This window comes from Canis aureus, chromosome 7, assembly GCF_053574225.1.
Source record: "Canis aureus isolate CA01 chromosome 7, VMU_Caureus_v.1.0, whole genome shotgun sequence".
Lineage (NCBI taxonomy): Eukaryota > Metazoa > Chordata > Mammalia > Carnivora > Canidae > Canis > Canis aureus.
Genome location: NC_135617.1, coordinates 2,876,496 through 2,904,472, shown reverse-complemented (window position 1 = coordinate 2,904,472; position 27,977 = coordinate 2,876,496). Strand labels below are relative to the sequence as shown.

Here is a 27,977-nt window from a genome sequence, read left to right as displayed (position 1 = left end):
AAAATAAAATGTGTTCTACATTTGTGTTAGAAATTCTCTCAGTTTGATGAATAACATCTTGATTATTCAGAATTTACAACTGGGTGTTACCTTGCTCTTCTCAGCTTCAGGACAAAGGGGTGGGAAGGAGAGAAAGAGAAATGGGGAGAGAGGAAGATCAGAAGAGAGGGAAGGGAGAAGGGAGGAAGAGGGGGAAAGACCAAAACAAACAAAAAAGGAACGGAAGGAAGGAAAAGAGGATGCTGTTATTAGGGTGCTTCTTTATTTCAAACGACTTTGGCAGTTTAGAGGGAGTCTAAATTAAGTTGAATTCCTATCAGTCTTCCTCAAGCTTCAGGATTGTACAGTCACCTTCAAAGGGGAAAATTTTGATGATGAACTTACCTTTACCATCAATCCATTATCAATAAAGTCCAATAGTGAACCACAATATAAAATAAGTTTTTTTAAAAAAAAAGAGTATCAATGAATTTTTCAAATCTTTCGCTTGTATTTACCTCTGCATTTATTCCTATTGAACTTTTACAAGCTTCTCATACACAAGCAAGAAAGTTTCTCATGCGACACTCGCTCACCGCCTGAGCATTGGGAGTCTGGTGCCAACTGCGTCTGCCCAGGCTCTTTGCAGTTGCGCTTCTGTCCCATGTGCCAAGCGGAGGCCTAAACTCCCATTACTTCTCTTTAACCAATTATGGTAAAACCATCTTTTGCATGGTTCTCCATGATATCATTTTGCCTCCACGTAGCAAAAACATATCATTTAATTATGTACTAAGTCCACTCCTGTTTATTTTCCTCCCTGCTCTGTAACAATGAGTACTCAATTGCACTTTGATGGTGCGAAGTCCCAATTTCTTAAATAACTTAAGAACATTTCTGCAATTAAAACTGGCAAAAGAAATTCATCTCAATGAATTTTCTAAGGTAGAATTTTTTTTTTTTTTTGGTTTTGGTTTATTTTTAAAAGTTTTTATAAAATAGTTTTTTAATTAAAGGTATTTTTTCTCCTTAAAATATTGTTTAATTTGAAATTTTAATTTGTCAATGCTCTCCACTTGATGAGAGTTTTGTTTTGTTTTTCCCCTATTGGGTTTCAGTTGCCAAGACTTATAATTCAGTTTTTAAGGAGTAAAATCATCCATCCAAGATCTGATAACAAGGGAGTTCATCATTGTGACACTTTTAACATTTCTATAATTATATTGTGCTTCTCCTAACAGTTTTTTTTAATCAGTTTGTAACTAATAGAATTTCTTTTTCTTTCTTTCTTTTTCTTTCTTTCTTTCTTTCTTTCTTTCTTTCTTTCTTTCTTTCTTTCTTTTTTTTTCTTTTCTTTCTTCTTTTTCTTTCTTTCCTTTCTTTCCTTTCTCCTCTCTCCCCCCTCTGTCATGTGTGTGACTAAAAATTTTCCTTTAAAAGTCAGATACCCTGACTTTATATTGCTGACCATTTCCTTTTTTTTTTTTTTTTACCAAGCTGAATTTTTAACTTGGTGGTATAATCATTCTTTCAGTGTACTATTACTCTATCTAAACACACCATGGTTCAAAATGTCTATGTTCATAAAGGATTGAAAATAGAACAAAGTATCAATGTGCAGTAAAAGAACTATGAGAGTATTTGAAATCTGGTTTTTCTTTGCAGAAAAAGCAAGTTTTCTTTCCAGAGCACCACCCAGATAGTATCAAATCACATTAACTAACCATATGGACCCATTCCAAAAAACCAATTTCAGAGTCACTGGGCTTTCTGACTTTGAATAAGATAATGTCATTTCTATTGACACGATTTACTAAAATTCAAATTTAATGCAGCCTGAACTATGGTCATTACCTATAACTACCCAGAGTTATCACACAGTATGAGATCTAGCAAAATTCCTGTTTTTCTCTGATATGACCAACTTTCCTTTTGGAATGCTAATTTATAAGAAATTGTACATTTAGAAGTAAATATGAAAGTATCTTTGAGGCATGAAAAATTCGCCCCTCTTAAGAGTTTCTGGTTTGGTAGTGCTTGGTTGGTTTGTTTTCTTTTAATTCCCAGAGTTAATACAAATCAGCAGCTTGTAATGCCCTAATTGCAACCAAGACCAAAAAGTCAATGCCAATAATACCACTAAAGCAATTTGAAGAAAATCATTACGTACTAGGCTAGCTGTTAATGGGGATGGTAATCACAATAATGATATTTTATACCTCTACAATGCCTTTCTGCTGAGCATCTCAGGCGGCTTTATTGATAAATACTTTGATTTTTACCTAAATAAATCTGCTTTTTCATGTATATGCACTTCTGTAAAGTTGCTCCAAATATCATCATTAATCAAAAACACAGAATCCTTCAATTTTACCATTTCAACCGTTTATACACTTAGCTTGAGGAATACCTGTGCACTTTTTGATGTTCTAGAAACAGCTTGCTTCCTGGGAATTCATTATAGGTGTTATCGGAATTAAACATCTGTTATTGTAAGAGGTACCAGAATAAATAATAGATATCTGCATTCTTCTCTAGGTCAGGAATAGAAATTCTAACGACGTAGAAAAGCAAATCTTTGGGAAATTTGTTCTAATCTCAATAAAATTTAGGCATCTGTTGTTCTTCTTCTTCCAACTTGAACATCTGAATAGCAGAACACTTTGTATTTTTTAAAATACATACACACACACACACACACACACACACACAAACTCCTCGGGTTTCATGGTGGTCTGATATACTGTAAGATACCCCCGGTGTCAGAGTACTATTCCTTCCTTTACTCTGCGTGGGCCTTTCCAGGGTTGGTGCTGTGTTGTATCCCTGTTAGAAAAGGGCAGCCTTGCCCAAGGGATACATCTTGCTCTGTGGACAAAGGCATAAATTAGCCAATGGTCTCCTGATAGAACGTACACTCAGGCTCCCCAGGTTCACCCATGAGCAACCCAAAACATTTGGCTTGGTCAGTCATGTAGTCAATGCTAAGTAAACAACAACAAAGCCCATCACTCAGTAGGATTACTGAAGGGACTAACGGAGTTAAAGGTTGAGGAAGTTCCTAACATGATGCCAGGCATTCATGACTGCTTATGAGCCAAGGGAACGATTCCACTGAAAATTACTTTAAAACCAAATGGAGCAAAACAAAACAGAAAACACACTGAAATATAAACAGAAAACTCCATTGTTGCCTTATGGACCAGGTCTCTTAACCTGGGGTCCAGGAATGGCCATTTTGAGGGGCAGGTCTCAGGTGATTTATAAGCACAATTGGAGGTAAAGATGTCCATGGGAATTTTTCTAGAGTCTCTCCCTCTCATCAGAGATTCCGAAGGGTCCCAGACCCAACAGAGCTCAGGAACCACTGCCTTACAGTGATAATAGTGAGGTCAGTAGCAGTGACAGCATGACAGCAAAATCCTCTCCGCCTTCTCGACATACCACACCCTCACAAACTCACTGGAGGGAAAAAAAAATGTTTACAAATTACAATATTTGATAATTTAGTGTCTTCTGCTGATAATTTCCTGATGATTTTATTTGTAAAATAAGGCATGCAGCCCGTGAACTCTGTACTACTGCTCTTCCATTATCTGGACACATTGTTCTCTCTTTCCTTTTCTTCCTCCTTATCTTTCACATCCATAAATCCCCTTTCACTAATTTCTGGGTAGATAGAGATTAAGATGTTGGTCTGTAACTACATGGAGATGCATAGTGTTTGTGAATCCCAGTCATTGGGGTGTGTGCAGCAGCTGATAGTTTTAAAGTCCTTAGTGTGAGTCTCATTTTGTGGATCAGAAAATCGGGTTTTCTCCCCACTTACTAGGGAGCCCTGCTAAATGGCTAAATGACTTGTCCAATTTTAGTTGCCTCATGCAGGATAGAGCCAAGGCCCAAGCCTAAGAGATCTCCCTCAATATCCTATATTCCATCTACTGACACTGCTACTCTCAAAGGAATGCAGCCTGGCCCTCTTTTCCCATAAGATTCCATAAAAAAAAGCATTCCAAAATCAAATGCATCTCAACTCCTGTGGCTCTGTTCTGGAAGATATAGAAGATCGCAAAGACAACAACAGCAACAAAACAACTGTTTAACTTTCTTACCCCAGACACAACCAGAAGACCCTATAGAACAAAAATACCAAATGATGCCAAACTACATCAAGCTGTGTCTCAGAAACTAAGTCTCAAGATGGAGAGTTGGGCAGGAAGTAACTTTTTATTCCATTTTCCCTAACAGCCCTCCCAAAACATGTATTTTGAATGAAGCAGCCGTCAAAAGGAGAAGTTTTCTCTCATCTACCTGCTTTACTTTATCAAAGTTTTTAGGCAGCTCTATTCCGGATCTCCAGCCCCCACTTAGTGTCAATCCATTTCCTACTGTTGGTCTCCCCCAGGCTATTTTTCTACTACAACCAAGCATACTATGTTTTTGCCAGATCAATCTTTCTAGAATACAGGCCAAGTGACATTAGTCCCCCACTCAAAAACGCTTTACTGTAGATGGTGACCTACTACAGAACACTCTCAAGGGCTTCTATAACCTGGACCCAAGTTGCCTTTTCGATTTTTGTCTTTCCATCCTGCCACATTGAAGTTGATAAATATGTGGCACATCATTCAACAACTGGCTGTTGAATCTCTACTGTGGGCATGGACTCTGTTGAGCTCCAGAAATATCATGGGCATGTGATTCCTGACCTCATAGAGGTCAAGACTAAGTGGAGAAGATAGGCAATAAACAAGAAAACAAATGAACTGTGGTAAGCATATCTAAGGAAACAAAACTGCTGCTGAATACAGAAAAGGAGTTGGGGCTTATGGAAGACAGGAAACGACCTAGTTAAATAGTATGTTGGAGGAGCGCCTGGGTGGCTCAGTAGGTTAAGTGTCTGCCTTTAGCTCAAGTCATGACCCTAGGGGTCCTGGGATCAAGCCCCCTGTTTGGCTCCCTGCTCAGCAGGGAGTCTGCTTCCTCCTCTCCCTCTGCCTCTCCCCTCACTTGGGCTCTCTCTCTCTCTCTCTCTCACTCACTCTCTGTCTCTCAAACAAAGATCTTTTAAAAAAGATAGTTGGGAAAGACATAGCTGAAGATGTGGCATTCAAACAAGAGGAAGTCATCCTTGCAAAAGAACATTCCAGACAGAGGGACCAGCATGGGTGGGAACGAGCTTGCAGAACTGGAAAGAGGCCTGACTGGAGACCAAGGGCCCAGGGCTGTGGCCTCCAATGAGGCGAAGTCTACATCATGGAGGTCCTTAGACCGATGGACAGAGTTAGTTGTTTTACTCAGTGTACTGAGAAACCAACAAACAGTTTTAAGTAGAGAAGTGCCACAATCTGATTAATATATTTTTTTTAAACTCAAGGAGACATTGATAACCAAGATAAGCCTCCGCCTTCAAAGGGGACTTAAACTATAATAGTAATAATGCTAAAAAGCAAAAGTCCTGAGGCATGGGGGGGCGGGGGGCAGGGGAAGAGGCTGTTGTACAAACAGGTTTATTTTAGATTTTTTTTTCTTTCTAACAAAACATAAGACTAAAAAAATGTTAGAAGATCCATTTTTAGGATTGGAACAACTAAAGGTCTCTCTAGCCTAGAAGTATGGTTTGGCACATTCTGAATGAAAAGAAGGTAAAAGTCAGAGCTTTTAGTACCAGCTTCAACTCTTTGGGCCCAAATCCATCGAGGAGCTGGGGTAAGGGTAGAAATAGAGTATAAATGCAGCATACAGAATACTTTACGAACGAAGCTCAGCCTGGGTTTTAGAGCACAAGGGCACTTGGCATTCCTGAGCATGCTCCATATATAAAATCAGGGGACATCTAAGGAAATCAAATATCTAAGAAAAGTCAGCAGATCCCCTGAAATATCAAAAGCAGCAGCCCCGCAGCATTCACACCGACTCAGAGGCTGATCCACCAGAGTTGGGATCAAGTCCTTGCTAGGTCGGCAGCCTGTCCGGCACTGGAGATGATTTTTTATCTTTTTTGAATCTGATGTAATATATATATATAAAATCACGGAGATGCCGTCTTGTCACGAGTTGATGGGATCAGAAAAACAGATACGTTAAGTAATCAAAATAAGTAACTTTAAACATGTCTTTTGTGCAAAACTGTCCAGCCTGTGCTTTAAGATTATGATCATTTATGGGGACCCCTGGGTGGCTCAGCGGTTTAGCGCCTGCCTTTGGCCCAGGGCATGACCCCTGGGTCCCAGAATCGAGTCCCACGTCGGGCTCCCTGCATGGGGCCTGCTTCCCCCTCTGCCTGTGTCTCTGCCTCTCTCTCTCTCTCTCTGTGTCTCTCATGAATAAATAAATAATTTTTTTTAAAGAATATGATCATTTGTCTCCTTTGTAATGATACTTGGCAAAGTGTATGTACGGCTTTCACAGATCCAAGGTCCTCCATCTGGAGCCAGGCTCCCGGCCGAACCCTGGCTCTGTCACTTTGCAGTGGTTGAGCTGAGCAGTGTCTGCCTGTGCCCTGCACACAGGCGCGAGCCGAGGAGCCTCAGAACCGATGGCATAAACCACGTGGCCGTGTGCGGGAAGCTGGGACACGACGTGCCCTCCCCGGGAAGGAAGGCCAACGTGCACGTGCTGCTGCTATCGGCTGCCTGGGACTGGTCCCCGTCCTCAGCATCCCCGCCGTCCTCGTCATCACCTTAGTGGACGCCACCACAAGACAGTGCGGACGTGTGCACGGTGGTCTATTATATGAACCAAAGAAACTAACTCCCTTAATGGAATGAAGGAAGGAATATTTAAGTATTTACATAGTTTTTTTAAAAATAAGACTTTCCGGGGTGCCCGGGTGGCTCAGTCAGGGAAGTGTCCACCTTCTGCTCAGGCCGTCCTCCCAGGGTCCTGCGATCCAGCTCCCTCTCTCTCTCTGTCAAATAAATAAAAAATAAATGAAATCGTTAAATATAAGACTTTCCAACGAATTAGAGCAGAGGCAGGACTAGAATTCTGAGCTCTTTCCACGGGGGGCACAACCGGGAACGCGGCAGGGAGCGGGTGCGAGCTCCCTCCAGGGTAAGGCCGCAAGTGCTCCGGGACAGCCACAGCCCCTGGGGCCGCTGTGGGTGGCCTCGTCACTCCCACCTCTTTTAAATGACAAGGCTAAAAAAAAATTAAAAAATAAAAATAAATAAATAAATAAATAAAATAAATAAATAAATAAATAAATAAATAAATAAATAAATGAATGAATGACAAGGCTGCTGATACACATATTACCTCCATGCCTTCCCCCGCGTCCCTGAAAATAAATCTCTCCCTATTTGCTGGGGACCACTCCTTCCTCCTCCTCCTCCATCTCCTTCCTCCCCTTCTTCGGTCCCTCTTCCTCCCTCCCCTCCGTCTACCTTGCTCCAGATTTCTGTTCCACCAGTTATTCTCCTTTTCTAAAATTCCCCCACATTATCCCCCCTGACTTTTTTTACTCTACACGAGAAAAGATCTTCCCTTTGTGTCAAATCCTTCCTTTCCATTGTGACTTTTCATGAATGGTCCACAATCTCCTCCGCTTGCTCCCGCTATCCCATCATCTAGCCCATAGGGTTGTCAAGCTTATTGGGTTTTCTTGCTTGAAAGTCACCAGGAAGCCATTTATTACTGTATTTGGTGCTCTTTTCTTGGCCCCTGCTTCCCTTTGTCTCTAAAGCAGTGACCCAGAGGCCTCCCCACCTTTCACTGTGACCCCAGAGGCCTCCTTACCTCTCACTGTGACCCCAGAGGCCTCCCCGTGTCTCGCTGTGACCCCAGAGGCCTCCCCATGTCTCGCTGTGGCCCCAGAGGCCTCCCCATGTCTCACTGTGGCCCCAGAGGCCTCCCCACCTCTCGCTGTGACCCCAGAGGCCTCCCCCGTCTCGCTGTGGCCCTAGAGGCCTCTCCCCCTCTCGCTGTGACCCCAGAGGCCTCCCCACCTCACTGTGGCCCCAGAGGCCTCCCTGTCTCTTGCTGCACATTCTCCCGTGGAACTCACTACATCTATGCCATCCTCATTCTCCTCACAGCCATTCCTCACGCTGTCTCCACTAATAGTTGTCTTTGTTTTCTCACCTGGCTTTTTAATTTTTTTCCCATTAAAAAAACATTATTTTGAAAAGATCTGTCCTCAAGCACTATTCACTCTCTCTCCTTTATTTACTTATCTGTATTATGGATCTGCAGTTTCAACCCTATCTCCTCACTAGAACCTGTTCACCTCCCAATGATTTCTCTATTTCTTGTCTTGGTCCTGGGTAACTCTCAAGAGATGAGAACTAAAAAGGGCCTGGGATTAAATCTGAGCTTTTCCATTTACATATCAACCAGAAGATCTTAACTTCTCAGGACTTTGGCCCAACATCCACAAAATGAGGCTTGGGATGAGGAAATTATAAGTCCATGCCATCCCGTGAGGGGGATCATGGGAAGTTACCCCCACCCTCTCCTGACCCCCACCCCACCACATCCCTTCCCCACTTAAGGATTCCAGCACTGAAATCAGTACCGGGCTGGAGTCCTTCCCCTGCCCCATCCATCGCTCAGGACCAGTCTACCAAGTCCACCTGCTTAGTGCCTCCTTCCTATGGGTTTTCTTTCCATCTCCAGAGCACGTCCCCATTGCTCGCTGCTGGCTTGTCACCACAGTCTTCTCCCCAGTTCTTTTGTCTCCATTCTCCCAACCTTCAATCCATACTGGACAATGGCACCGCTTAGCATTCCAACCCACTGCTCAAAACAATTGCTTTCTCAAGCTAATAAGTAGGACATAGACTTGAGCCCAAACAGTCTATTCCTGGGTCTATACTCAATACTACAAGCCTGTACAGTGTCCGTATCAACGTTTGGTCCAGGAATTTAGCATCCTTCATGATCCGATCCCCGCTACCTCTCCAAGCTTTCCTCCCGCCACACCTCAACACCAGTGTTCAGTTTACTTGTGCTTCCTGACATAGATGTTCATTATCCCTCAGGGTTCTTTCAGCCGTGGGTCACAAAATACTAACCCAAGTGGTTTAAACAGTTCGGGGATTTATTATCTCATGTAACCAGCCCAGAGGTAGAGTATTTCCAGAAGTATTTAATATCACAGTTTAACAGTAAACCTAAGACCCAGATTCCCTCCATCTTCCTTCCATTTCGCTACACTCCACGTGATCTCATATGGGCTCCCTTTGCGGTTGCAGCGTGGGGTACCCCAGCTCTAGAAAGCATTACAGATACGACAAGATCCAGTGGAAGACAAGACAGTAGCTCCACGACGTAGCATAATTTGAGGGAAGAATCTTTTCCCAAACCCCACCTTTCCCAGCCGACCTCCCTTGACATCTCATTGGCCAGAGCTTTAAGAAAAATCACCAATTTGTAACTAAAGCACCAAGGAGCCCGACAGATTAAGCAGCTTTCAACACTTCGGAGTGAGAATTACACGCTATACCCCAACTCACTGGATGCATAAATACACTTCAGAACGCCCATATGAAAGGCAAATGGAAGTTTTATAAAAAAAAAAAAAAAATCATCCTTACTATGTGACACATTCAGATACCTTCTATTCTATTTTATTCCCTATTCTACTCTATTCAGTTAATCAAAAAACAAAAACAAACAAACAAAAACAAAAAACAAAAACAAAAAAGACCACAAACCTGATTTTGTAACTCCCTAATGGACTGCTACCTGCATGTTGAAAAACACTGGTTTGTACTAATGAGAATTTATTTGGGTATTGCTGGAGAGACGCGAACTCAAGAATATTATCAGGTCGGTATGGTGAAAGGGGAAATGACTGTTTTAAAGATGACTAATACTATCTCATTTTTGTGTGTCTTAGATTATATATTTATCATGTATCCATGCAGATGACACCCCTCACTCAACACCCATTTGCTAAAATTGGGATGTTTTACACGGGATACTTCAACTTGCTGCTGAAAAGGCTACAGTTTTTATTTGTAATTAAAAAAAAAAAAATCTGACATTCCTCAGTAGTTTGTAAGCCACAGAAAATAAATCAAGTATTCTTTTTAATTTCAAGATCTAGTTTCTTTTGATGATACAAGTAGGGTAAAAGGTCATGGGAGTTCAATTAATTTACTTTAAAATGCTCCTTTTAAATGATGTCCAAAGAATAAATCATCAAAGATTAATCAGGAAAAACTAAGTCTCTCCCCCTTGTTTGGAATGTCTTAGGATCTGAGAACAGCTGGCCCCATCTCTGTTCTCTCTTCTCCTGATTCATCTTGTTCATGATCCCAGGGAGAGGTCACCCTGGGGCCCTAAATAATATAAGCCTGCACACAGAGATGGACACTTCCTCCCTGCAACCACCCTATCCTTAAGGACCTTGCCGAGTTCAGCAAAGGCTTTCAAGAAATTGGGCTTTGTACCCAGTCCTGCTTTCACCTACTGAGCCAGGCTTCACAGGTCTATGATCTTTCATACCTTCCCAGAAACACATTGGTGTATCCAAGGTGCCCGCACATCCAACGGGTACACAGCAAGGTACAAGGCTGCAGGAAACCCTGTGCTGATAAGCCACGGTGCCCACGCTTTTTTTTTTTTTTTTAAGATTTTATTTATTTATTCATGAGAGACAGAGAGAGATTGAGAGAGAGAGAGAGAGAGAGAGAGGCAGAGGGAGAAGCAGGCTCCATGCAGGGAGTCCAATGTGGGACTCGATCCCGGGACGCCGGGATCAGGCCCTGGGCCAAAGGCAGACGCTCAACCGCTGAGCCCCCCAGGTGCCTCCATAGTGCCCACTCTTAACTGGCTTGGCATCTAACACAGGATATATTTCTGCAAACAGCTATTTAAACAGAAATTTAGGGGCACCTGGGTGGCTCAGTCAGTTAAGCATCTGCCTTCAGCTTAGATCCTGATCCCAGGGTCCTGGAATGGGGCCCTGCCTCAGGCTCCCCACTTCACAGAGAGTCTGCTTCTCCCTTTCTCTCTCACTTTGCTTATACTTGCTCTCTCTCAAATAAATAAATAAAATAAAATAAATTAAAATAAATTAAATTAAAATAAAATAAAATAAAATAAAATAAAATAAATAAAATAAAATAACAGAAATGTAACAGCAGAGGTTTCCAAGAAGGGATACTGGCTAATATTTGGCGAGTGCCCACAAAGTGCCAGACATTGTGCTGGGTCATTCACGTGAATGACGCCCATCAGAAAACCATCACTCTCTTGCAGTTTCCTCAGCTCCCTTTGCAGCTGAGGAAACTGAGGCCAGAGAGCCCCAGTAGTTTTTCCAATGGGACGTAGCAAGCACTAGAGCCCAAGAGCAGAAGGAGATCCTTTAGACCCCAAAATTTGTTTTTTCTGTCATTTTCTCAGAGTCCACAGGCAAAAGAAAAGTTTACCAGGTAAATGGAAGACATACCTGAAACATGCCTTTGAAAAGGAACCAGGTGTTTCCTGGTGGGGGTGGGGGGATGGGGGGGCAGAGCAGAGCAGGGGCTGGGCGTGGACGGAGCCCTCGGGTGAGTTGTGCAGGCTGGCAGGGGCACCTGGCCAGGCTCAGGGGATGCTAACCGGTGCGGTTGGGTCGCCACGTGAGGGGCGCTTAGGTGAACAAAGGAAAGCAAATCTGGGAAAGGTGCTAGACTACAGTTCCCCCAGGTTTTATGATTCAGTGGAGATTCCCAAAGGAGGAAGGCCCTCCTGCGGCTTGGACTGTGGGCCGGGAGGCTTGCTGAAAGGGCAGGAGCACAGGCCGCCCTCTCAGAGCAGCCAGCAGGCCTTCGCCGGGCCCCTCCCAGTGAAGCTCAGAGGGCTGCAGTTTGCCCCAAATGAGTGGCTGACAGACAGACACAGGAGGGTCTCCTGCTCTCTCCTGCCACGTGGCTTGAGACCGGGGCAGGGTGAGTGGTTGGACTGTGGGTAAGCCTGACCTTCCCCGCACCAGCCTCCGGATGAGGGAAGTAGAGGGCACGACCTGTCGTTGGCTCGAGCAGCGTCACTTCTCCTGTCGAGCAGAGATGTGGCAGGGGGCCGAAAGGTTCAAGGGAGAGCAGACAAAAGGTGGGGGGCCACGGTCCTAAAGGGTTAGCCAGGGGCCCCATGGTCCTTACCACCAGGCCGCCCGGCCGCCACGGTTATTGCCCCCACCAGGCTGGGGCTCCACTGTGGGTGAAGGAAGAAGGGAGCCCAATATTCCAACTGTAGGTTCCTTGCTGCTGGGGGGGGGGGGTGCGGGTAGGCAGCTCAGCAGCTTGACCTGGCAAGTTGTTAAGGGAGGAACCCCCAGCAGAAGGGCCCAGAATGTGCAGCAGCAGAAGTGTGTCGCAAGGGGAGCCCCGTTGGCTTTGCAGCCAGGTAGCCCTGGGCCCCTGAGGTGTCTGTGGCAGCCTGGACAGTGAGGCCAAAGCTGGGGGGGGGGAGGCGGGAAGGGCCACCAAGGGGGGACAAGAGATGGAGAGAAAGACAAACTTAGAGACACATCCGCTTCTGAGACGGCGAAGGCCTTGAGCTCTTACTAAGTGGTCGGGAGCTCCAGGCACGCTCAGCAGGAAGTGGTTGGGGACGCTTGTTTTTGATGCTTGGCCATACCTTCCATTGGCTTTTCTACCGAGCACGGTGCAGGACGGAGGTGTGCTGGCCACGTGTAACGTAGCAGAGGTGGAGGGGAGGGTCCCCGAGATGTTCCTGGGAGTGTCACCCAGTAATTAGCAAAGGCAGGTGCTGGAACCTGGCTTTGGATGAATGTGGCAAGGTCTGTGACTCCAGTACCATGAATGGGACGGCTCTCCAGACGCACCCTAAGGAGCATCCGGGGTTTAATCCGGCAGCGGTGTCCTTTGAAGAAACAGCTGAACCTGGAAGAGCGTCAGGACAGCCGGTGCATGACCCCTCGGCCACATGCTTACTGCAGAGAAGGAAAAGACCGAGTCCAACCTGCAGTGAGGAAAAACATTCATTTTGTAAAAGCCAAATAGAATCTTCTACGGATTTTTAAGGTGAAGGTATATTACTCTGCTTATTAAGATACAGGGGATATTAACTGCCACATGTGTTCGGGAAGCATAAGGAGATATTTGCACTAGCATCTAAAAAAATGAAAATATTAAATATTAAAATATTATCAAATATTATCAAATCTTAAAAAGTGTTTAAAAACCAAAAAATCTAGTGTCAGAGGCTAAGTGCTCCGATGTGGTCAATAAATAGTTATTCCCTTCCTAGCGTCTCATTTTCTTATGTGATTGTAAAGGTGATTTTGATCTTCAAGCTGCAGACCTACTAAACTCTGGGGAACACAAAATAGCAGATAGACTCCCACTACCTCTGGCCCCAGCTCTCTCTCTCTCTACCTGACTTCATAACTACATGCACCAATGCATCCCCGACACGATAAAATTAAACGTAACAAGCAAGCCGATTTCTTGAAAAATCTAAATTCTAAAATTAAAATGCATTTAATGCATTTTAAGAATTTGATAGGCTTCCAAATTATGCCCATACAAAAATGTTTGGGTTTTTTTTTTTCATTTTGTTCTACTTGCAGATTGGAAAAGTTTGAGATATTTATTAAACATTAGATGAAACTCGCTATTCTTTATTTGTGAATCCAGGAATCCTAGACTGGGGCATTTGGGGAGACTCCTCCTGCCATCCTTAACCTGATTTGCCAAACCTTCACTAGTCTGTCCTAGGCTATATTTGCGGGAAGAAATCCCGCTGCTGTGATGGGATGATCTTTTGACTTTGGTAAAAAATAAAATGAGATGTAATTTTTCCCTTGTAGGCTGGGTTCCCTTGATTTCTGGCTGCAATGCCTTGCTTCTAGATCGTGGTATCCAGGTAATGATTCTTCACAGGAGGACGGTAAAGGTAGAAACAGAGGTGTCTGAACTTGTAGTTTCTGAACTTGGCGAAGGATCCTATTCTGGATGAATCGGTTGACCTGCCTTACTTCACAGATGAGGAAACTCCAGCTGCAAACACTTAAGAGATTTTGCCCACAGGCATTATCGACAACCAATCCAGCAAATCCAGTGAAGAACCCAATGCTTCTGCCCCACAAGTCAAGGTCCTGTCACTTAGGTCGCTATGATGCGGAAAAACAAAGTGAAATTTGTCATTGTAAAATGATGGAACTCCCTTCTGAAAAAGGTGAAGACATTTGCAATAGAGCAGATACCCTTCACCGTGGCAGGCTTCAGGCGCCAGGCTTGCAGGGAGCCTCTCTGATGGTCTCGAGGCCCCTTGCCCACCATCCCCACCTCTGCTCCTCCTTTCCTCTGCAGTGGTGTTCCTTAGCTCTTTATATACTCACACATGGTTCTGTAGACATGTGTTTCTAAGCCTGTTTTCTCCACCAGATGTTAAATACGCCAAGAACATAATAGTCTTAAAAATAAATTTGTTTAATGGCATCTAAATATTATGCTATAATATACGTTCCATGCTTCACCTAGAACATTAACCTTGTCAAGTTATGCATTAGTAGCGCAATGACATCTATGGAATACCTGCTCACTCTTCTCCTGGAGCTGTCAAAAAATGTTATAATCCTTCCACATGCTAAGGATTTCACTTTTAGCATCTTTTTGATTTAGAAGAGATAAACGGAGGGATGGGTTTTCAGATGCCCGACTTCACAACTCTACGATCTCCCAAGAGACCCGAGCCCACACGTTGGAAATCTCACCAGGTATAGATTGTTCCAACACCTAGAATGAGACCTTGATCCATCGTGCAAGTCATTACAGTGGAGCAAAGCACCCACAACAGGGGCAAAGTGCAAAGGTTTGGGAGCAAGAGAGAAAGAGACAGGAGAGAAAAAAGAAAAAAACAAACAGCAGGTCTCCCTTGCTTCCTACTTTAAAATATCCCCACTAACTCATAGGTTATTGCCAATATGTAGCTATTTCACCAACTTCAACCCCTTTGTCACAAAGAGACCCCATGTTCCCAAGCTGCATAAAAAGAGCACATACACACTCACTCATGCACACACACGCACTCATACATATTCACGTACACGTGCACACACACATCCCCCCCAGTAGCTCAAGAAGGCCATGTGCAAGAAAAATAGACAATCTCCAATTATGTTTCTTATGAGCCTGAAGAATTCCAAGTAGATTTCTTGCACTCTTTTTTTTAAACATCTTTTATGTTTATGAAACATCTAGTTTCAAGTGATGGAAATCTAACCTGAATGGTTTAAACAAACAAGAAAAAAAAAATGAAGGTAGAGGTAAAGAATTTATTGGCTTACTGAAAAGGTCAAGGGCAGAGTAGCTTCACACAAGGCTGGATCCAGGAACTAAAAATAAAAGAAAAAGTCAAACAAGACTCAGTTTTTCCCTACCTCTGGTTTTCTCCAAAGTAGGAATTATCGTCAGTGAGGTTCCTCGTGATATAAAGAATATTAGCTGAAGCTCAAGATAGTAACTGCAGCAGAAAATAAGGCTCTTTCTCCCAGTGGTTCCCACAAAATCCCCTGGCTGGCAACCGGTTTATGTGTTCTACGTCTGAGCCACTCATTGTGGCCAAGAGGATAAGATGCATTAATGGGACGGGCATGGTTTACATGTGGGATGACAAGCCGTTCTGCTTTGCTGGAGACCAAGTCCTGTGTCCCAGAAAACCCTTGGGTAAATCAGGATGGTTGATCTCCCAGTTTTCGTGGAGCACTGAGGATGGGATTATTTCTGAATATGGGCGTCGAGAATGTACAGAGTAGCAGTGGTTGAGTGTCAGGCAGGGGAAATAGTCCCTACCCCGACAGACCAACTCTAGAGCTGTGCTCAACAACACGGCGCCTACATGAGCTCATTGATCACTTGAAATATGGTAGCCTTCATTGTAGTCAAAAGTAGGTCTGAATTGAGATGACTCTTAAATATAAAACACACACTGGGTTTTAAAAGCCTTTGAAAAAAGGAATGCAAGGACTCTTACTAGTAATTTTGTTAATTGATAATTTATTGTTGAAATGGCAATGCTCTAGATGGGTTTGGTTAAATTTTTTTTTTTTTTTTACTTTTTTAATGTGGCTCTTAGAAAATGTAAAATTGTGCCTGTGGCTCACGTTGTAATTCCATTGCCTGGCAGTGCTATAAGTTTTTAACAAAGAAATAATATATTTATGTCACATATAAGCAGGGACGTATTTCAAAAGACGCTTTGAAGGTATGGCATCTTTTTTTTTAAGATTTATTTATTTATTTGAAAGAGCACAAGCTGGGGGAGGCGCCAAGGGAGAGGGAGAGAGAGAATCTCAAGCAGACTTCTCGCTGAGCACACGGGGCTCAATCCCAGGACACTGAGATCATGACCTGAGCAGAAATCAAGAGTTGGCCGCTTAACCGACTGGGCCTCCCAGGTGGCCCTGAATGTAAGGCATCTTAAGCAACAAATGATAAATTAGAGAACATCAGGACCACAAACAATAGGAGGAAAAAATATCAAACCCAAGACCGAATTTATTCACTCACCCCTCCCTGTCTTCCTCTGTGCCAGGATTAGTCTCAAGTCCTAGGACTTCGGGCCCGAACATGAAAAGACGTCTGTCCTTCAAGAGCTCAGTGACCAGAAGGCAAGAGACCGGGGGTTGGGGGGGGGGGGAGATTGTAATACAAAATAATGCTGTCAGCAATACGATAAACTCTAGTGTCCGTGGGCTGTGTTGGTTGAATTAACTCTCTCAGCCACGTAAGCTTTGTGCATTCAATCCATACTCTGCATTTTCCCCTTTTATTGCATGCCAAGTTCCTTGAGAGTAGGGTAGTGTGCTGATAAGTTGCATACAACCAATTGCATTGGTTTCAGGGCTCTCTTTTCACTTCATGACCAAATGTTTCTCCATCTCTTGGTTACTCTTACCAGAAGCGGGTTGGCCCCACGAAAGCTAATGGGCCTAGGTTCCAAATATTGCCAATGTTCCTCACCACCCCCCTTACTCCTGAAGGCGGTTATGTACCCTGTGCTTCATTTTCCACCAACAGCATTGAGCAACAAGATCCCAAGTGACTCTTCGAACACACACACACACACACACACACACACGCACGAGTCTTTGTTTGCAATTTAGCTTATTATTGTTAATCATCTGAAAATACCCAAATGCTTACAAACACTCCAACTTACTGTAATTGGACTCCTTCAATATAACTATTTCAGTCACAGGGAGGGCTCTGCATACTAGCAATTGAGTTCCCTCTAAACATCCTTGAGAATGTTTATTTGAAAAGATTACCTTGTTTTCCTTCAGGATTAAGTCATGGTCACTGCAGAGAGAGATGATTTGGAAAGATGACAAGCAGTTTTTGATAGTTCCTCAAAGACTTCCCTTGTTAAATAATATACCCACAGAAAAACAAAATGTGTTCTAGCCCACACACGTTAGAGACATTTTTCGAACACCTAGATTGGAGAAGATAGGTATTACAAATAACATATTTGTTGGAGAGAGTGAAGAAATCACAAACTTGCTTGGATAAACACTATTAAATGCATACTTAACCAGTGGATTGCGACAGTTCCCCTCTGGCCCTCACTGACAAGCTTGACTCCAGCTGTAAATTCGGTTGCAAAACTTCCTTGTCAGAGAACTCGCCCTGTTAGGAGGACTCAGCCCTGGCTTTGAATCTGCAAGGACAGAAAAATCAATGTGACAGCAAAGCAGTTGCTTGTGTCAGGCCTAACCAGGGAGAGAAAGGGCTTTAAATTAATCATGATTTAGGGATGCTATGAGCCGGTGCAAAGGCACATTCCTCTGGAGTCTCTGCGAAAAGGGAAAAAAAAAGAGCTTGGAGCTCTCTGCTTCGGCGACCCGCAGATACTGCCCTTCTGTTATAAACAGAACTCAGTGTTTACGGTGGGAGCTGATCTTGCGTAAACAGATAAAATGCATCAAAATCTACGGGCTTTGGGTTGAGGCAGTTAGGCAACAGGATCTCTCCACGTGAAGGGTAAAGATGAATGAAGGTTTCGTCTTTTCTTCTAGAACCCGTGAACCGAGTTCCCTAAGGCCGGGAGGATTTTAGGTTCTGTGTTAAATGTCGATTCCCTACAGAAGCACAGGGCTGGTGTGAGCTTCTTATCTCCTTCGAGATCCGCCTTTGTTCATCCCTCACCTACCTTGGACAACCAGAGCATCGAACTAGGAAACAGTTATTTGCGCGTGGCTCCTCCCAAAGCTGTCAGGAAAGACCTACTAGGGTTCTGTTCAGCTGCTACCATCCGGGGGCAGCTGCGAGGCAGTAACCCTCCGAATGGTGGAGGCGGGCTCTAGCTCACCTATGGGTCTCTGCTGGCTGAACAAGGCCACTTCAATCAAGAGAGGTCGCCTCCATTTCCGATTTGGGTAGTTGGGTCTGCATTGGAGGGAAAGAACTCTGAGTCAGCTGACTTCAGATTGACCTTATTCCTGTACCAGGCCCCACACCTTGTTAGCTCAACACGTATCTGCCCATCCAGGCTACGTTAGGAAAAAAAACGCACTCCCCTCTAATGAAACTGCTGCCCGTGGTGGGGGGCAAACATAGGATTCAGGGATGGAGACGGACAATGTCCTCGGTTGAGGCACGTTCAGAGAAAAGATGGAGCTTGGTCTTCCGTCCTCCATCTGGCGTTAGAGGCCAAGTCAGTGAACCAGACTCACTTGTTTCCGCAGCCGTGTCGCAGTAACAGGACCAGGGGTTTGCAGGGCTTTAGAAAATCACTGGCCTTGGCTGTTTGGCCATAGGGGTTTGTTCATGATGATACACACAGCAGTGATTCCTCAGTTCTCTACTCTGTAAACGGAGAGACACCCCCTGAAGAAGACCCAACAGCACCTGAGCCTACTTTAAAAAGGTTCCTTTGGCTTCATCTTCTGACGGCATCATCTCTATCATCATAAGACGATCACAGGGCCCAAGGGGTTCCATGAAGCACAGAGGATGAGCTTGGAGATGTCCCCTTTGAGAGGATGGCACAGGAGCTGTTCCTGCCCACGAAGGCTCATGACGGAAACCACAGAGCGCTGCATCTATGCAAATGCAATCAGTACGTGTAAACAACAGGATACAAACGCCAAATCCGTAGAACGTGGTAACATATCAGCATCTACGGAAAACAGAGTTGTGGGAAAGCATAATGTAAGTGAATGTATTTATTATAATAAATATATATTTTCCTTTTTCATTAGTGAAACTTTGAAATTGAATCCAGGATAAGGAAAAGAAACGGTTTTTACGACTACGCTGCTTCCTACCTTCAGTGGTCCCAAAGCTGAGCTGCAGACACGGCCCCCTAACTTACACAGGGCGGCTTTCGTGATAGACTCTTTCAAGCAGCATTGGGTGTCAAGGAGCTTTCAGAAATAAAACCATTCTGTTACTTTTTACACAGAAGAATTACAGCCATCAGCAAAGGCTTCTTTGAAAATCAAGAACAGTCTTCGTAGGCACCAAGGGGAATTACCAGGGAAGTTAGTGGGCACCTCCTCTCTAGAGAGCTTTACAAACAGGATAACTTTTCAACTGTTTTGTGTGGCTTTCTCTGAGCAGATAATAGGCAAAGAAATCCTTTCAAACCCCTCTTTAGTTCTCTCATTCGTCGGTTATTTTCCAGCCATTCCATCCACTGGCCTTTTCTGCATCCTGCAGTCAACTCTTGAGAAAGGACGATCAGAGAAGATGAAGCAAACAGGGTCAGGGTGCCTGGGAGGGTAGTAACAAGAGAACAGCTAATAAATATTCAACCCTTTCTATATTGCAAGAACGACTTAGTACTCTACTTGGGTTTTCAAAAGGAGGCAAAAAGAAAAAAATGTTGTAATCTTCCTGTCTAGACCAACTCAGCAGCCAACTTTATAAAGAACTTTCCATGTGCCAAGCCCTATCCGGAGCCTTTACGTGAATGATCCTATTCAACCTAACAGCAACTCCGTGAAATAGACATTTTGTTGTTCCCATTTTACAGAGGACAAAACCGAGTCTTGGAAAGATGATCTTTCACAAACTAACAGGATTAGGATGTGTTGGAACTAATATTCTGTGTGGTAGTACACAAATGGATTCTGTTACAGTTCTGGAGGTCAGAAATCAGAAATCCATGTCAGGAAAAAAAAAAGAAAGAAAAGAAAAGAAATCCATCTCAGTAGGGCAAAATCAAAGGGTCGGCAGGGCTGGTCCCTTCTGGAGCCTCTAGGGGAGAATCTGTTTCTTTGTCTTTTCCAGGATGGATGTTGTCCTCATTCCTTGGCTCCTGGCTCATGCATCACATCATCTTTTTTTTTTTTTTTTTTATGATAGTCACACAATGAGAGAGAGAGAGAGAGAGGCAGAGACACAGGCAGAGGGAGAAGCAGGCTCCATGCACCGGGAGCCCGATGTGGGATTCGATCCCGGGTCTCCAGGATCGCGCCCTGGGCCAAAGGCAGGCACCAAACCGCTGCGCCACCCAGGGATCCCCACATCATCTTTTCTCTCCTTGCATCACATTGCTTTCTCCTCTCCTTTATCAAATAGCTTTCTGCTTCCCTCTTATGAGGACATTTGTGATCACATTTAGATTCTATTCTATCCAGATAATACAGGATAATCTCCCCACCTCGAGATCCTTAACTTAATTACATCTGCAAAATCACTTTCACCATATAAGGTAGGATGTGTAGATTCCAGGGACGCCTGGGTGGCTCAGCGGTTTAGCGCCTCCCTTTGGCCCAGGGCGTGACCCTGGAGACCTGGGATCAAGTCCCACATCAGGCTCCCTGCGTGGAGCCTGCTTCTCCCTCTGCCTGTGTCTCTGCTTCTCTCTCTCTCTCTCTCTCTGTCTGTCTGTCTCTCTGTGTGTGTGTGTGTCTCATGAATAAATAAATAAAATCTTAAAAAAAAAAAAAAAAAGGTTGTGTAGATTCCAGGGGTTAGGACCTGGATATCTCTGGGGCTGTTATCCAGTCCACCACAATTAGCATTCAAACTTCCATTCTCCTAAACACTATAATATCTTCTTCCCAGATGAGTAATTCTGGACAAACTGAGTGACTGATCTTCGGCAAGTGGGTAGATATCTCCTATAAATGAAAAAGATTAAATTTAATCATTTTTATGGATCATAGGACAATATAGTGACAGGAGACCTGGACTTACAGTCAGAAATTGGAGTTCTTATCATTAATTAAACATGCAAGCTTGGACTAAGCCCTACATCTCTTGGAATTGGGGATCATAAAGAAGTCCCAGCATGTGCCAACTCTGATCAAATCTCTTCCAGCGTCAGTGGGAAATGCTGAACCCGGTTATCAGTGCCTGCCCCACTTAATCTCTGGAGCTCCTTTTAACCCAGACTTTATGATCAATGATATATGAATTATCAATTACTGCCTAACAAATCATCCTAAAATATAGTGGCTTAAAACAACAAACATTTATTATCTAAAAATGCTGACGAGTCTGGTATTTGGGAGTGGCTTAGCTGGTGGCTCTGGCTCAGAGTCCGTAGAAGGCTGGAGTCGGGATTCCTGCTGGGGCTGCAGCCGTCAGAAGGCTTGCTCAGGGCTGGAGAGTCTGCCTCCAAGGTGGCTCATTTACACAGCTGCTACCAGGAGGCCCCCATAGGCCACATTAGGACATAGTGACTGGCTTTCCCCAGAGCAAGTAAACCAAGAGAGAATAAGACAGAAGCCCCAATATATTTTATGATGTAGCTTAGAAGAGGCGTACCTCATTCCCTCTGTGTCCCACTGGTTACACAGACCTACACTAATTCAGTGAAAGTGAGGATTATACCAGTCATGGATACGGGGAAGCGGGGCCAAGGCCATGAAAGTTCAATGACTTATGGGGACTAGGGCTTCCACAATGGGACTTTCGTGTTCATGTCTATCTAGAGACCTCATCAGCATGTGGAAACCCATATTACATAATACTTTGTGATGGTTGAGTGGCTTTGTGGCTTTGAGAAGGGTATTAGCAGCGTAAAACATATTTTTAAGAAGATAGCTCTGATGGCAAAGCAGGGGGTGAACCAATGCGTGCCCCTACTGCCAACCAGGTGTTCCAGGCCGTAACAAAAATGTTTAGACTGACCTTGCAAATTTCACATGTGTCCCCAACCTCTTCTGTCCGTGTGTTTTGTTTCTAGCCACTGTGCCATTCTCAGTATATGCGGACCATGCCTTAAATAACCCGCCTAGCTCAAATGCCATACTCTCCATGAAGCCTTCCCCTAGTCCTGAGACAGAGCAAGCATCTCTTTCCAGCATTTTCATAGCACTTTATTCACCTCTCTGTTACAGTATTTATCATACTCTCCTTTGAATAATCTGATTATGTTTCTCTCCCCAAATATTGGGTGCAATCCCTTGAGGGCAGAGACCGAAACCTTACCCTATGATTAGGCTATCAGAGCAAACGACAAATATATTTTTTGATGTAAAGAATAGACTTATTTCATAAATCATATTTCTAATACACTTAATGAACACCAGTTAAGTGATAGGCATTGTGTTAGGCCCTAAATCATGGAATAGTGATCAGTGGGGCACCTGGGTGGCTCAGTGGTTGAGCCTCTGCCTTTGGCGCAGGGGGCAATCCTGGGGTCCCGGGATCAAGTCCCACTTCGGGCTCCCTGAAGGGAGTCTGCTTCTCCTTCTGCCTCTCTCTGTGTCTCTCATGAATAAATAAGTAAAATTGAAGAAGAAGAAGAAGAAGAAGAAGAAGAAGAAGAAGAAGAAGAAGAAGAAGAAGAAGAAGAAGGAGGAGGAGGAGGAGGAGGAGGAGGAGGAGGAGGAGGAGGAGGAGGAGGAGGAGGAAGAGGAAGAAGAGGAGGAAGAGGAAGAAGAGGAGGAGGAGGAGAAGAAGAATGATCAGTATGGGCAGGCCCTACCCTGAGGATTTAGAGAGCAGAACCACAGCTGGTAGTCTTGACAGTGATTATGTGTCTCTGCTCTCTCTCTTTCCTGCTGCATTTTCAACTTTCCTACCTTATCCTGCCTTTTCCAATTTTCCTTTCCCTTCTGACCCTTTCCTCAGCATACACTGCACACAGAGACATTGTTTGGTCTCTCTAACAAATATCATGGCCAAACAGTTACTCCAGGGCCAGGGCCAGGACCAGGGCGAGGTTATGATGTCTATGTTGCTGGCAAAGCCCTATGTGTATGAAAATCTGTTCCTGTTTCTCAACTACCACTTAGGGGAAAAAAAAAATGAAGGATAAAACAAGTATTCCCATGTCTGTATGGCTCACTTTTTTTTTTTTTTTATCGTTTCCTATCTTTATTATCTCAAGTGAGTTGAATGCTCATAATTGTCTTTTTCAAAACGTTGGTTAGAGCAGCATCCATTATATCCATTACCACCTAGAATGTAAGCTCCATGACTGCAGAAAACATTGTCTCTTCTTTTCCTTCTAAATCATAGCTCCTTGAATGCTGCCTGGCATACAGCGCTGACATTTGTTAAATGTGTTCCTTGAAGCCATGATTTCTTCTCATGCTAAGTTTATAAATGACCTGTACTATTTCCTGTTACAAGTGGCTAGGTGGCCTCAGTCAAAGCATTTAGTCTGACTTTCCTTTCCTATAAAACAGGAACATCAAGTTACCTCTCTCACACAAGAATGTTTTGAGTATTAGAGAAAATGAATGTAAAGCACATAGTTCAGTGTCTTTCCAGAATATGAACTATAAATGGTTTGATGCTGACTCCAGAATCCTTCTTATTCCCCTGAACATGTAGGTTTGATAAATGCCTTTCTTTGCTTGTCTATAATCCACTAAGTCGATTGGCTTTCTTTAAAGCCAGGCTCTTGATGACTTCCAAAACACAGTATACTGAATCAATACTTATTAAGTAGTTATAATACAATTGCAGTTATGCAAGGCACTACAAATAAAAAGAAATACTGCAATATGGCCCTTCATCTAAAGGACTTTATTCTTGGATAAGGAGAATAGACAATATAATTTTTTTAAAGTTATAGAATAATATGAGATGTGGTAAGACTGAAATAGGCATTTCGGAAGAGCACCTAACCCAGCCTGGGTCATAGGGAGGGTTTTTCCAGGTTATCTTAGTTAGAGGAGTTAGTCACAGAGAGAACTCAGCCAGAGAGTTTCCGGAAAGGAGAGCAGGATGTTGTTCTGAGTGGACAGAGCAACCTGAACAAAGGCACAGGGAGCCCGAATGACATGGTCAATTAAAAGAGTGCCAGCGAGGGGCGCCTGGTGGCTCAGTCGGCTCAGCTCCAACTCCTGATTTCCACTCAGGTCATGAGCTCAGGGTCATGAGATTGAACCTGCATAGGGCTGTGGGCTCGGTCTGTTGGAGATTCTTTCTCTCCCTCTGACCCTCCCCTCACTTGTATGCACTCTCTCTCTCTCTCAAGTAAATAAATAAATCTTTTAAAAAAGAGAGAGAGAGAGAGAGAGAGAGTGCAAGAGATACCATTTTGATTAGGACATGGAACAAGAGACAAAATCAGGTCAAGGGCTAAAGCCTTACAGTGATGCGCAGAAGTCACATCTGACTTTGTATGTCGTGCTGTGGATTTTGGACTGTGCCCTTATGGTTTCTGGAAAGCCCATGAATATTTTTAAGCTGATAAACTGATAAATTGGACTCCACCAAAATTTGGAATATTTTCACCTCATCACGGTTACAAACATTTGCACTTCATTTTTGAAAACAAAAAAGCAAGCCACAGACCAAAAGAAAATATTTACCAATTATGTGTTTGATTAAGGACTTGAACCCTGAACATGTCAAGAACACTTACAACGCAGTAATAAGACAAACATTCCAATTTAAAAATGGGCAAAAAAAAAAGGGGGGGGATTTGTCAGTATCAAAATGCAAGTTAAAACCATATGATATGCCACTTTACATCTACTAGCATAATAATCAAAAAGACAAACAATACAAAATACTGGCAACGATGTGGAGGAATGAGAACCCTCGTGTATTATTGGTGGCAAAGTAAAATGGCGCTGATACTTCGGAAAACGTTTGATAGTTTCTTAAAAATTTAAGCATAAAGTTACTATATGACAAAGCAGTTCAATTCTCTTGAACCTACGCAAGACAAATGAATGCATACGTCCACACAAAGACACGCGAGTGAATGTTCACAGCAGCATTATTCATAACAGCCAAAAAACGAAAACAATTTAAATGTTCATCAACTGGTAAGTGGATTTTTTTTAAAATGTGAAATATCCATAAATAGAATATTATTCCGCGATCAAAGGGTAGTACAACTGATACATGGTATAACATAGATGAATCCTAAAAAAGAAGACACAAGAGGCATAACTGCTGTAAAACTCATTTATATGAAATATCTAGGAAAAGGAAATTTGTAGAGGGAAAATGCAAATCAACGTTTTGCTTGGAGTTAGAGGTAGAAGCAGGATGACCTATAAAAGTGCACCAGGGAAGTTTTAGGGATAATGGAAATGTTCTAAAACTGAAATATGGTAATGTTTGCATTGCTACATAAATTTACAAAAATCTTTTAATTCTGAGCTTACAATGGGTGAATGTTATAGTATGTAAAGGATACTCCCACAAAGCTGTTTTTTTTTAATAATTGCATTATATTAGAGGATATATGGTCATAAACTACTTTGTAAGCAAGAGGTCTGCTTATTATAAAGACATCCTCAGGATTAAGAACTCTGACCTATTTTGTAGTTACTTTTCGTCTGGACCCGATCAAAGTAATAGAAAGTTGATTTAGTTAGATTCTCCTAAACATGAACACATCATAAATGTGGAAGCAAAAAAAAAAAAAAAAAAAAAAAAACCAGCAAGTCAGCTCTCACATGACCTGAATTTGTTGGGCCATCTCTAAAAATGAGTCACGAAGGCAGTTTCTTCCTTGCTTATGAAAATGTTTGAGGAAAAACTATGTGCTTGCTTGGGCATAATTGACCACAGTAATTATAGTGCATGCAAATTTATGTTGTATTTATAAGACTGCTGGATTTGGTAGTGGGAGATGGGGGGAGTTGGTGCTTGAAATCTAAGTCTTTAATCCACAAAAAGCCATGCTTTTTTTTTTTTTTTCCTTTTGGTCCAAACTGGCAATTATGGGTTATAGAAGTATTTGTGCTTGTTCAGATGTTCCATAACCAAGAATTTGAAGATGTCTATTTTCTACATAAATCCAGTACTGAGGAAAAGTATTAAATTGTCAGATCTGAGAGCTGTATCTATTTTTATAATTCACCACATAACTGGGAATGAGGTAAAGACAAGCTCATCTTTTAAGAGAGAACAATGCTGTCCAGAGATTATTTAAGAAAAAGGTACGATTCGGATTCTTGGAGGAAACCAAACATTGCGCTTATAATTTGGACTCCATCGCTAAATCATTAAGGATGGTCTCAGAGCAGCTATTAGCTCAGACACGGGTCATCAATTTGATTTCAAAGCATCATAATAGCACGAAGACCCCATGAATTCCCCCCAGAGCAGCAGAGTGATCACAGCTCTTAAGCAACTGCTACTTAAACTGATAATTTTGTCATTTGGTCAAAATCAATAAGGCACCAAAGCCATTATTTCAACCCAGATTAGGATCACAGGATCATGAAGGCATTTCCTCTGCTGGGCATCATCTATACTTTATAATATTAAGGTTAAAAAGACCAGCTCTCAAGCTTGATACCCTACAATCATTTTGAGACAGGATCATTTCGATTAGGCTTGTTTGATAGATTGTTATAGTGAAAGCAGATGGTCCTACGTATGATGACTTCCTATATGCCACATATTTAGTTTTGGTTCTGTTCCTCCACGTAGGCAAAGAACATAAAGAAAAGGGAAGTGTTTAACCATATGTCTAGATCGCCAAGTAGTTTATGCCCAGTATCAGCGGTGATGTCAGAAAAGGAGCATTCTGTTGTCTTAAACCGTGTTGAAGAGCCACGGTAGCATCAGAGCCCCTCATTTCTGTCCTTTTCCCTCCAATCCAGAGCCCCACGGACCGACTAAAGGACCTTGGTTCAAAAAATAATAATAATAAATAAAAATAAAGGACCTTGGTTCATATTTTAAACAGCAACACCCCGAACGCCTAGAAAATTTGTCAGAATCCACATTGGGCTCCTTTCCCATCCCATCAGCAACCAAGTGACATCGCTCCTGTTGGCACCGAGACATTCGGATGTGATCCGGAACCGTCACTGCTCAGGCCGGAGGTAGGTCAGAGGCACGTGGCTGCTCGAAGCTTTGCTGTGCGGGGCTTCCCCCCCCACCCACCCCCTGACACCTCACCTCCTCTTCTGGCAGGTTCGGTACTGTACCTACACCCACCCCTGGGTGCAGTTCTTTCAATGACCTGAAGCTCATTGGCTTGAAACACATTGAATTCTTGTCACAACGTTTTGCATGGTGTCCTGATGTCCTTAGACCTCTGACCTCTCCCTTTTTCTAGCACCTCAGAACCCTACATCCCTGCACTAGCTCCTCACGCCTGGCATCTGCCCAGCGATCCCCATCTTCGTCGCTGCCGCTAGACCTGTCCTAGCCATGCCACCGAGGGACGGCGACCACTGGCACTGCGAGGAGGCGTTGAACTGCCGTCTTGGGCCACGGCCTTCCCTCCAGCCAGTTGTCATTTGGCAACACGAGGCTTTCAACCTCCGTTTGTGAGTCCCCTTCCCTCAGTGTAACAAGCATTTCTTAAAAACCCTCTCTCTGCGACGTGTTCTGCCAAAATTACTACCTACCTGTAGTTCCCCAAATGCACACCGCTCCCCGCTCCCACCCCAAGAGTTTTCTGGTTTCCAACTGGGCCTGAGGAAGAGTTAGCAGTGAGGGAAAGAGCCGACCCTGAATGCTTTATTCTCCGAAGCATGAACCCAAAGTTTTTCTCTGACTCATGAATCACAGTCATGAGGACAATATGCTTTGAAGTTATTTGCCTTGAAATGTTAGTAAGAGGCATTTTTCTATCCTCCTCACAGGGGTTTTATGTAAATTAATGTTGCTTCTGGAGTACTTCAAAGGGAGTATAAATGCACAAAGTAT

General features: G+C 43.4%; 1 long non-coding RNA gene across 2 annotated transcripts; it reads right to left on the bottom strand.

The window, feature by feature from the left end:
• Positions 1-5,591: 5,591 nt before the first annotated feature.
• LOC144316963 (uncharacterized) lies at positions 5,592-27,841 on the bottom strand. Of its 2 annotated transcripts, XR_013382792.1 has the most exons (5): positions 27,677-27,841; positions 18,091-19,059; positions 15,224-17,598; positions 12,550-12,894; positions 5,592-6,887 (listed from the first exon to the last, which is right to left on the bottom strand). It is a non-coding gene; the product is annotated as an uncharacterized LOC144316963 (long non-coding RNA). The 2 variants fall into 2 exon arrangements; XR_013382791.1 differs by having other exon boundaries at positions 12,550-17,598.
• Positions 27,842-27,977: the final 136 nt, after the last annotated feature.